The sequence below is a fragment of the Myotis davidii genome, unplaced genomic scaffold (genome assembly GCF_000327345.1).
Source record: "Myotis davidii unplaced genomic scaffold, ASM32734v1 scaffold647, whole genome shotgun sequence".
Classification (NCBI taxonomy): domain Eukaryota; kingdom Metazoa; phylum Chordata; class Mammalia; order Chiroptera; family Vespertilionidae; genus Myotis; species Myotis davidii.
Window position 1 is genome coordinate 730,450 of NW_006298634.1, and position 9,238 is coordinate 739,687.

Below are 9,238 nucleotides of genomic sequence, written 5' to 3' on the forward strand. Positions count from 1 at the left end.
ATTCATTTCAGAGGAAGGGAGACGAGAGAGAGAGAGAGAGATCAATGATAGAGAATCATTGATTGGCTCCCTCCTGAACATCCCCTACTGGGGATGGAGCCTCCAACCCAGGCATGTGCACTGACCTGGAATCAAACCATGACTTCCTGGGTTCATGGGTTGACACTTAACCACTGAGCCACATCGGCCAGCAACATTCATTTCTTAACACCATTATCTAGTCTTGCTGTAATTTCTTTCTTTAAAATTTTTTTTTATTAGGAAGCCCTAGCCAGGTAGCTCAGTTGGTTAGAGCATTGTCCTAATATGACAAGTCCTTGGTCTTGGCACATACAAGGGTCAACAAAAGAATGCATATATAAGTGGAGCAACAAATGGATGTTTCTCTCTCTCTCTCCCTTCTTCTCTCTCTCTAAAAATCAATAACAAAAATTTTAAACATTGTTATTAGGTGCTGGGAGGCATTTAGTGGTTGTATAGAATGCAAATTCAATTGAATTTGCTAATTCTATATGGTAGAAAAGAGATCTTCAACATTTGAAAGGTGTAATAAAAATTCATAGGTTGTGGTGGGGGTCAAATCAATCTCTAGCAGTACCTTGCACATAGCAAATCCTTTATACTACCTAGAAGAATTACCAATTTCATTTAGTGATGTTGTTATTCTCAGTGACCTCTTACTGGATCAAGATGTATAATAGACAACAAGCACACTTGATCTTGCTGCTATATGAAATAAGATTTTGATCTTTGACTTCCTGTTAAGTACAAATGGCATGGCCAGGCTTGCGAGAGAGGGTGATACTGCCAGTGAGATTCACCATGTGGATGTCACCCTGGGTTTTAGGCACCTTTGAGAGTCACTGTGGTGAGTCCCAGCAATATACAATTAAATGGTTTGCTGGTGCATGGACTTTCTTCCTCTCACCCCCAAGAAGTGTCTAAGGAGAATTTGAAGGGGTTATAGCTTTACCATTCAAAGCTTGATCTCTGAAGGTCATCTGGGAGCTTGTTAAAGATGCAGAGTCACCCAAGAATTATTTATAAAGAATATTCATTTCAACAAGATCCCCAGGTGACTTATACATAAGTTAAAGTTCTAAATGCACAGAACTTTAAAAGAGTAAGCTTGGGGAGAAACTCAGAAATTCTCTTTTGTAACTTATTTTAAATATCAGACTTGGGACCACTACACCATTAAGCATTACACCACTAATATTGGGGACATTACATACTAGTAAATGTTAATATTTGGAATATTACTACTATTATTAATAGCAATAAATACTAATTTTGGCAAACAGCCCTACTATAAGATCAATGTGAAGTGCAATATTAAAAATGTACAGTACATGAAATGGGTTTTCCAATGGACTCTTGGCCTTTGCTTAGGAGTATCTGGAATTTGGTGTTTCAAGACCTTGGTCCCAGTTTCAGTGCTCTATCCTGATTGTAGAAGGAATGCAGTTTGCTTACAGGATGAAATAGTGGAGTTTAAATTCTATTTCCTTAGTAAAAACCTTGGCTTTTTATTACTAACTACAAACTGGTGGATAGTTTTTTAAAAATAAATATATTTTTACTGATTTCAAAGAGAAAGGGAGAGGAAGAGAGAAATAGAAATATCAATGATGAGAGAGTATCATTATAAAAAATATAATTTTATTGACTTTTTACACAGAGGAAGGGAGAGGGATAGAGAGTTAGAAACATCAATGAGAGAGAAACATCGATCAGCTACCTCCTGCACACCCCCTACTGGGGATGTGCCGGAGCCTGCACCCAGGGCATGTGCCCTTGACCAGAATCAAACCCAGGACCCTTCAGTCCACAGGCTGATGCTCTAGCCACTGAGCCAAACTGGTCAGGGCGAGAGTATCATTGATTAGCTACCTTCTGCATACCTCACATGGATCAAACTCACAACCCGGGCATGTGAGATGACCGGGAATCAAATGGTGACCATCTGGTTCATAGATCGATGCTCAACTACTGAGCCACATTGGCTGGGCCTGGTGGATAGTTTTCACTAAATTTCCCTGAAGGTCAGTTTTTTTGTCAATATAGGGGAGGGAAATAATCACCTAAATGTTAAGGAAAACCTCAAAAAAGTTCTCCTTTGAGACCAGATATTCTTATTTCTTGCCAAGTAATAATTTTGTTTTCTCGGGTTCACTAATAAAATTATACCCTGTTTTCTTCTTTTAGGCATGCCAGAGGTCAATATGTCTTTGTAAGGTAATTACACAGTTTCATTAAAGAAAAACAAATAACATGTGCAATTTCCATGCCTTTGTTTGGGGATTGTACTCTCAGTCTATTGAATGCACTTCTTAATCTATTTATGGAATGGCCAGCTTCTTTGTTGAAGGTCTGAGTAGGATTTTTCTGATATAAAATTTTGTTCAGGAAGATAATGGATTAAGTTTTATGGACACTGTGACTAGATTCCATCTGCTTTAAGTTCAGCATTTACTGCCCAAAGGAAAATTATTATAGACACATCCCTTCAGTTATGCCCAATGAAAATTACAATGCCAGCATTGGGCAAAAAATTCTCAGACTACTGATGTCTCTACCTGCAGGCAAAAAAGCAATGTATTGTATTATCCTTTAACAGAGAGTAAAGGGAAGGTGAAACCCCCAATTTCTTCATATTTTGTGAAATGCTTTTTAAACACCACAGTATGCTCTAACTAATATAGGAAGCATGTAATTTGGGAACAAATTCCAAGATATCTCTTCATGAGATTATTTTTTGAAAATAGGGTAAAATGAGGTAAAACATAAAAAGATAATTACTTACACATAATGGCCATATACTGTGCTCTGTGTAAGTCTAGGGATTTCACCTGTGTTTGCATATTATTCCCATTTTAGAGATGTGGAAATGGAGGCACAAAACCTTGAAGCAACTAACCTAAGGTATCAGAGTCAATAAGCAGTAGTTTCAGGAAAAAGATTCAAGTAATCTTTTAAAACACTAAATAGTTTAACTGAACTCTAAATTTATTTTTCAAGTACCTTTCTCTGTATGTTCCTCTGGATGGTTCTTGGGTTGGCTGGCCACAAGAGAAATCTGTGAGAATTGGAAGGTGGATGTGAAACAGTAGCTGGTAAGGTAGGAGATTGACACCGGAGGTTGATGTAGATGCTTGCGGCTGATCTACTAGCTCATCTCATTGACTTGGGCTGCAGCCAGCAGAGAGTTCCTCCAGGTTCTTTCAGTTGTGGTCCAGGCTCATATGCAGTGTCAAAATGAAGGTCACCCAAGGCTACATCTAGGGTTAGAGACAAGAAAAGCAGAATGACAGATATGAGTTCCAGTTATCCTCCCAAGGTTAGGGTTGTCCTTACAGGCTCATATTTGTTTTTCATTATCTCATTTTAGGTGCAGCTTCTATTCACAGTTGCCAGCCCTGCTGACCTACAGCCTGTCACTTCCAAATGCAGAGGCAAAACAGTCTTCTGTAGACTTCACCAGCTCTTGTCCATGGTTCCTTGTTAGTGACTTTTCTTTGGTCCTATAACCATACTTTTCCTGATCTTTCCTTCTGTGGCTCTCTCATAATTGTAAAGAGTCTCATCTCTCAAATAAATTCCTAATTCCACACTACTAAGTCATTCTGCTTCCCTAATAGAACCCTCACTGATACATATCTCTACAAAACAAAGATATTAGTTCTCTATAAAAGAAAATCTTCCCTGATATTAATAGATTATACCTCAATCTGTTTAGCATAATGCCAAGGATGTTATGATCAGATGTTCAATATCATTCCCATATTCATTCTCTTTCTCCAAGAAAAATTCATTGAAGTATTATCACAAAGCAAAAAAACACACCAAAAAACAAACAAACAAAAAAGAGGGTCAAGAGTAGTTTAGTTAAGTCATAGTTTTAGCTTGGCATTAATAGCTTACCTAATATTTTAATGGAAAGGTAATTCCTTCTCAAGTTCTCACATGGGAAACCATTCTATTTTCCACTTCTAGAGCAAGTATTTTATTTATCTATTATTTTTAAAAAATATATTTTTATTGATTTCAGAGAGGAAAGGAGAGGGAGCAAGAGATAGAAACATTGATGATGAGAGAGAATCATTGATCGGCTGACTCCTGCATGCCCCCACTGGGGATTGAGGTCACAACTTGGGCATGTGCCCTGACCAGAAATTGAACGATGGCCCCATGGTTCACAGGTCGACACTCAACCACTGAGTCATGCTAGGTAGGTTAAATCAAGTATTTAAAATGTTCTGTAGCTCTAGTTTCATAGTGTTATCTAGGGTCTTATATTTGCTCTTTAGACTTCCATTTACCTAAGCAATACTTCCCAAACATTATAACCACTGTCAATTTGAGAGAATATTCCATTTTCCAACTTTTTTTCATACCTCTTTTCATCCCCTTCAAAACCTGAACATCTTGCTTAAACTCTAGTGCCCAGACTTCTCCCAATTGTCTAAGTAAGTTCTAAGCCCAGCCAAACATTGTGAAAAAACCATAAAATTCCTTTATGCAACGCTCTTGTTTTGACATCTCAGTGAATCTATTTACATGTAGTAATTTCCCAGTGCCAGTTAAAGTTAGAAAAAATGATTCACTATGGCATTCTTGCAAAATATGACAGATGGCTCATTAGTCTTTTGATTCATAAAACTCAAGTACATAGGCTTAAAATAAGAAGAAGCAAAAAATAAGTAAGTCCCCGATAGGTTTAATTCAGAGTCAGAGTTAAGTAATGCCAACTCTGCAGATTCATGCAAAGAATTGACAAAAGAAACAGGGGGAAAGGCTGTGCAAAGGAATGCATTATTCTTTGTGAACAGTTATGAGTTATAAGCTTATCATATGAAAAGAGCTGAGGATCCAACAGCTAGACAAAGGAAGTAGAGAAGAATGCCTATGAAGTTACATGGCATTTAAGTGTTCTTGATTTAAATGGAGCAGTAGAAAGAATGAAGAAATCAAATGAACCTTAACAGAAAGTAAAAAGTAAGATGCTAGAGATTTTAAGGGAAAAGAAATCCCTATAAAATGCTGATTAACACAATATAGAATAGTATCCATTTACGGAGAAGCCAAAAATGAAAGGATGACATCTTTGGAGTCAACACTACAATCTCTTCAAGGAAAGTCCAGCAGTGTAGCTGCATGCCAGCAGAAAAGTCATTTTTATTGAAATTTTCATTCACGTTGATTGGCCAACCACATTGTGCTGCAATCAGCTGATCTGCCTGATTAGAAAGACTTCGCCCTCAAATATGAACTTAAAATTATGGATAGTTAGGTTTTCAAATCTTATCTACTGCCTTCCCTTTGAATAGTGCTTAAAGAAAGACTATGTATATTGTAATATTTCTTATACTCTTTAAAAATAATTTAAAAATCAAGAGATTACAAGATAAAAATCTTCATAGGTAAACCTTCATAGAACAAAAGACTTCTGTCAGTAATCAAAAACATCCCTGGCCCTAGCCCGTTTGGCTCAGTGGATAGTGCATCAGCCTGCTCACTGAAGGGTCCCGGGTTCCACTCTTGGTCAAGGGCACATGCCCGGGTTACAGGCTTGATCCCCAGCATGAGGCTGCAGGAGGCAGCCAATCAATGTTTCTCTCTCATCATTGATGTTTCTATCTCTCTCTTTCTCTCCCTTCCTCTCTGAAATCAATAAAAATATACTAAAAAAACAAAAAGACAAAACATCTCTATTGGAGGAGCAAGGGTTTTTCCAGTCAGTGTCGCCTGGGGTGTCTGTTTCTGCCTTTGTCCTCCTCAATATGTGAATCATGTCATTTCTCAATCTCTAACATCAACTATGTAGTGACATAGATAAATAACTTAAAAATGTAAATGTATATGCAGATAAGAACTTCTCAACATTTCAAATGTGATCATATTATCTTAATGGAAAACTGTTTTTGCCTTATTACACATTCAGGAAAAACATTTTGAAATACTTTCCCAACATATTTGTAGGCATTCCTCTCAATATTTTGATGATCAGTTGCATGAGCATTCTGAGCTTCAAGGATGGATATCAAAAGCTTTTAATAAACTGAATAAAACATAACAAGAATACATTATTTGTGGAAAAAAAGAAAAAGACATTAATATTTATTTTTGGTTCTGTACCAGGCTCTCTGCTATAACTGTAACAAATGTTAACAAAACATTATTTTTTACTCACATATTTATTCCCTCTCTCAATGTTTGCACAAAACCTTTTACACCCTGCATACTTTTTTTCTGTAATGATGTCTTTGTTTTGCTTTTCAGCTTTAAGGACACACAATTATTTTATTTTACAAACACTTATTTAGAAACTCTAAATGACATACATATCTATAAGAATAAAAGTGTAATATGCTAATTAGACCAGATGTCCTTCTGGATATCCTTCCGGACGACCTTCTCGGTGAAGCCGAGGCTGTGAGGGAAGCCCGGGTCCCACTTGCCAGAGGGAAGCCGGTGCCGGCAGCCAGGGGAAGGAAGGCCTACTCTTGCACGAATTTTGTGCACCAGGCCTCTAGTATATGTATAAATACTCACACATATAGCTATGTGACAGACACCATAAGTAGTTACATTTTACAAATATGACCTCCTTTCCTCCTCATATGCATCCTGTGAGCCAGGAATTAATATTGTTTCCTTAGTATGGAGGAGGATGCCAAGGAACAGAGAAGTTAATTTACTTGTTCACTGTCACTGAGCGAGTAAGTGGCAGATTCAGAAGTCAAAGTTAGGAAGATGACCTGGTTTCAGAGTGGTGCTCTCATATACAATGTTGTTACATGTAGAGCAAGAGGCTCCCTGAGGGGTTGAACTCAACGACTTCCACTTTCTGATGAGAAAAGTTTCTATTTCTCAGTTTTATTAAAACCTCCTTTCTAATAAATTGGTAACCTCAGTAAATTTTGTTCCAAGATTAAGGTCTGTTGAACTCAGCCTATGATATTTCCTGGCTTACCAAAGATTTCCATCATTATAAAATTATATATTTTCATTAATAAAATCTGAGTATTAAGGAGGTAGAAAATATATTGCCAAATAGTTTACCAGTTAATAGTATAAGGATAGTAAATTTCAGGTTTATTAGCTTAACCACATATCATGATATGAGGTCTTTTTACCACAGAAATGCAAAAGAACAATTTTTTAAAAAATGGAATGTTATGGCCCTGGTCTATGTTGTTCAGTGGTTGGAGTGTGGGCCCATGTACTGAATGCTCATGGGTTTGATTCACAGTCAAGGACAAGTACATAGGCTGCAGATTCAATCCCCAGGCCTGGTCAGGGTGCACTCATGAGACAACCAATGGAAGTGTTCTTCTCACATCAATGTTTCTTTCTCTCTCTCTCTCTCTCTCCCTTTCTCTCGCTCTTGCTCTTTCTCCCCTCCCACCCACTCTCTCTAAAAAAAAAAAATCAATGGAAAAAAATTTCCTTGGGTGAGGGAAGATTAAAAAAAATGTTTGAATGTTATAAAAAAATATATTTTTTAAAAGAGAGAAATTCTTGCCTCCTCATTTTCTTTCTTTCTCAAGGACTTTCATTTCACTGTATTCTATAAATAATTGCCAACATTATCAACTATACCTGGTTCTGTGCCTCAGGACACTAGCAGAAAAAAACAAACATCTAATAACAAATCACACTCCAATTACACGCAAATATGTGTGCATGCATGTATTCATATATTTACTTACTGTAGAAATTTGGGAGCCATGGGATAAAAAATTGACACATGGTGAGCATTTGTCTAGAAATAAATCTAAATAGGAAACCTCTGTGTCAGGCATGGGTGCATATCGTGATTTTGCAGCCATGATGAAATGGAAGTTGAAATTTCACTATGAGGAGAACACTGCACTAGATTTAATTAATGGCTTCAAATTATCATTTAAAAAATGCTTCCAAGTAGAATGTGGTAGAACCTTCATTTGTTTTTTTCTTAAAGTCACGAAGCCTTTTAATCCATATAGTTTTCTTTGAAATCTTTTAATCTGTGCTCTGTATTATTTTGGATAAATCTTCTTTCCTATGGTTAAACGCCATTGAAAACAATCTGCTTTAAAAGTCAATTCTCCCTTTTAGTCAATTCCAGATAGAATCTCTTAAATGATCCTTAGGAATTATTGCTGGCCACTCACGTTTACTCATATTCATGTCTGTATTTGCTTTTACAAATTTACCCATGGAAAATGGCCTTTTTATGATAATGCTTTGCATTTACATAGTTCATTCCATTAAAAATGTTTGATTAATTCTGTTAATACCTCCATGCTAAAGGAAGCAATCATTTCTGTAATCATATTAATAGAGAAACTGTAGTTCAGTGAGTTTTAAAGATGTGCCCAGAGATAATCAGCAAGGGAACAGGTTAGTTGATGACAACAAGACAGAGGCACCCAGCAGTCTTCATTCTTTCCTTGATGAAGTCTTCTCTAAGTATGTATAATAAATGTTTGGAAGAATTTCAGATAAAAGTAGTGAATGAGGTTTTTATTTTATTTTAATGTAAAACATTTAAGTATAAGTTATCAAAGTATGTAATATATTTCCCAAAACTTTCACACTTCCTGCATCATTTTTCTAATTCAAATAACATTTATCATATTTTCAGAGGGAAACAGAATTTTGAAAAGGGAACAATTATTTCTAGACATTAAGACTTATAAATGCATTATGATCAATAATGACTAATAGAAAGGCAGATTAAAGAGAGATTTATATTAACTGGATTCATGGTTGGATGAGAAAAACAGACTAGTTAGATTAAAACGTAGAACATTCTGGCTGGGCATGGCTCAGTGGTTGAGTTTCAACCAATGAAACAGGAGGTCATGGTTCGATTCCAGGTCAGGGCATATGCCCAGGTTTTGATCCCTGGTGTGGGGCATGCAGGAGGCAGCTGATCAATGATACTCTTATTGATGTTTCTATCTCTCGCACCTTCTACCTTCTCTGAAGTCAATAAAAATATATTCCTAAAAAAGAGGTAGAACATTATAGCATAAGAAGAGACTGGGAATCATCTTAATCTCCAATTAAAGTGTAAAATATTCTGAATAGATTGCAGTATAACCTAGTACAGAGAGGTTTAACCAAATCACGGAGAACGGAGATTAGAAGTTTGAGATAATAACTTAAAGGATACAGAAGTTTCCACATGGGATACTTTGGAAGGGGACAGAGGTGGTTGTGAATTCCTGTAATGAGAGAGCATCAT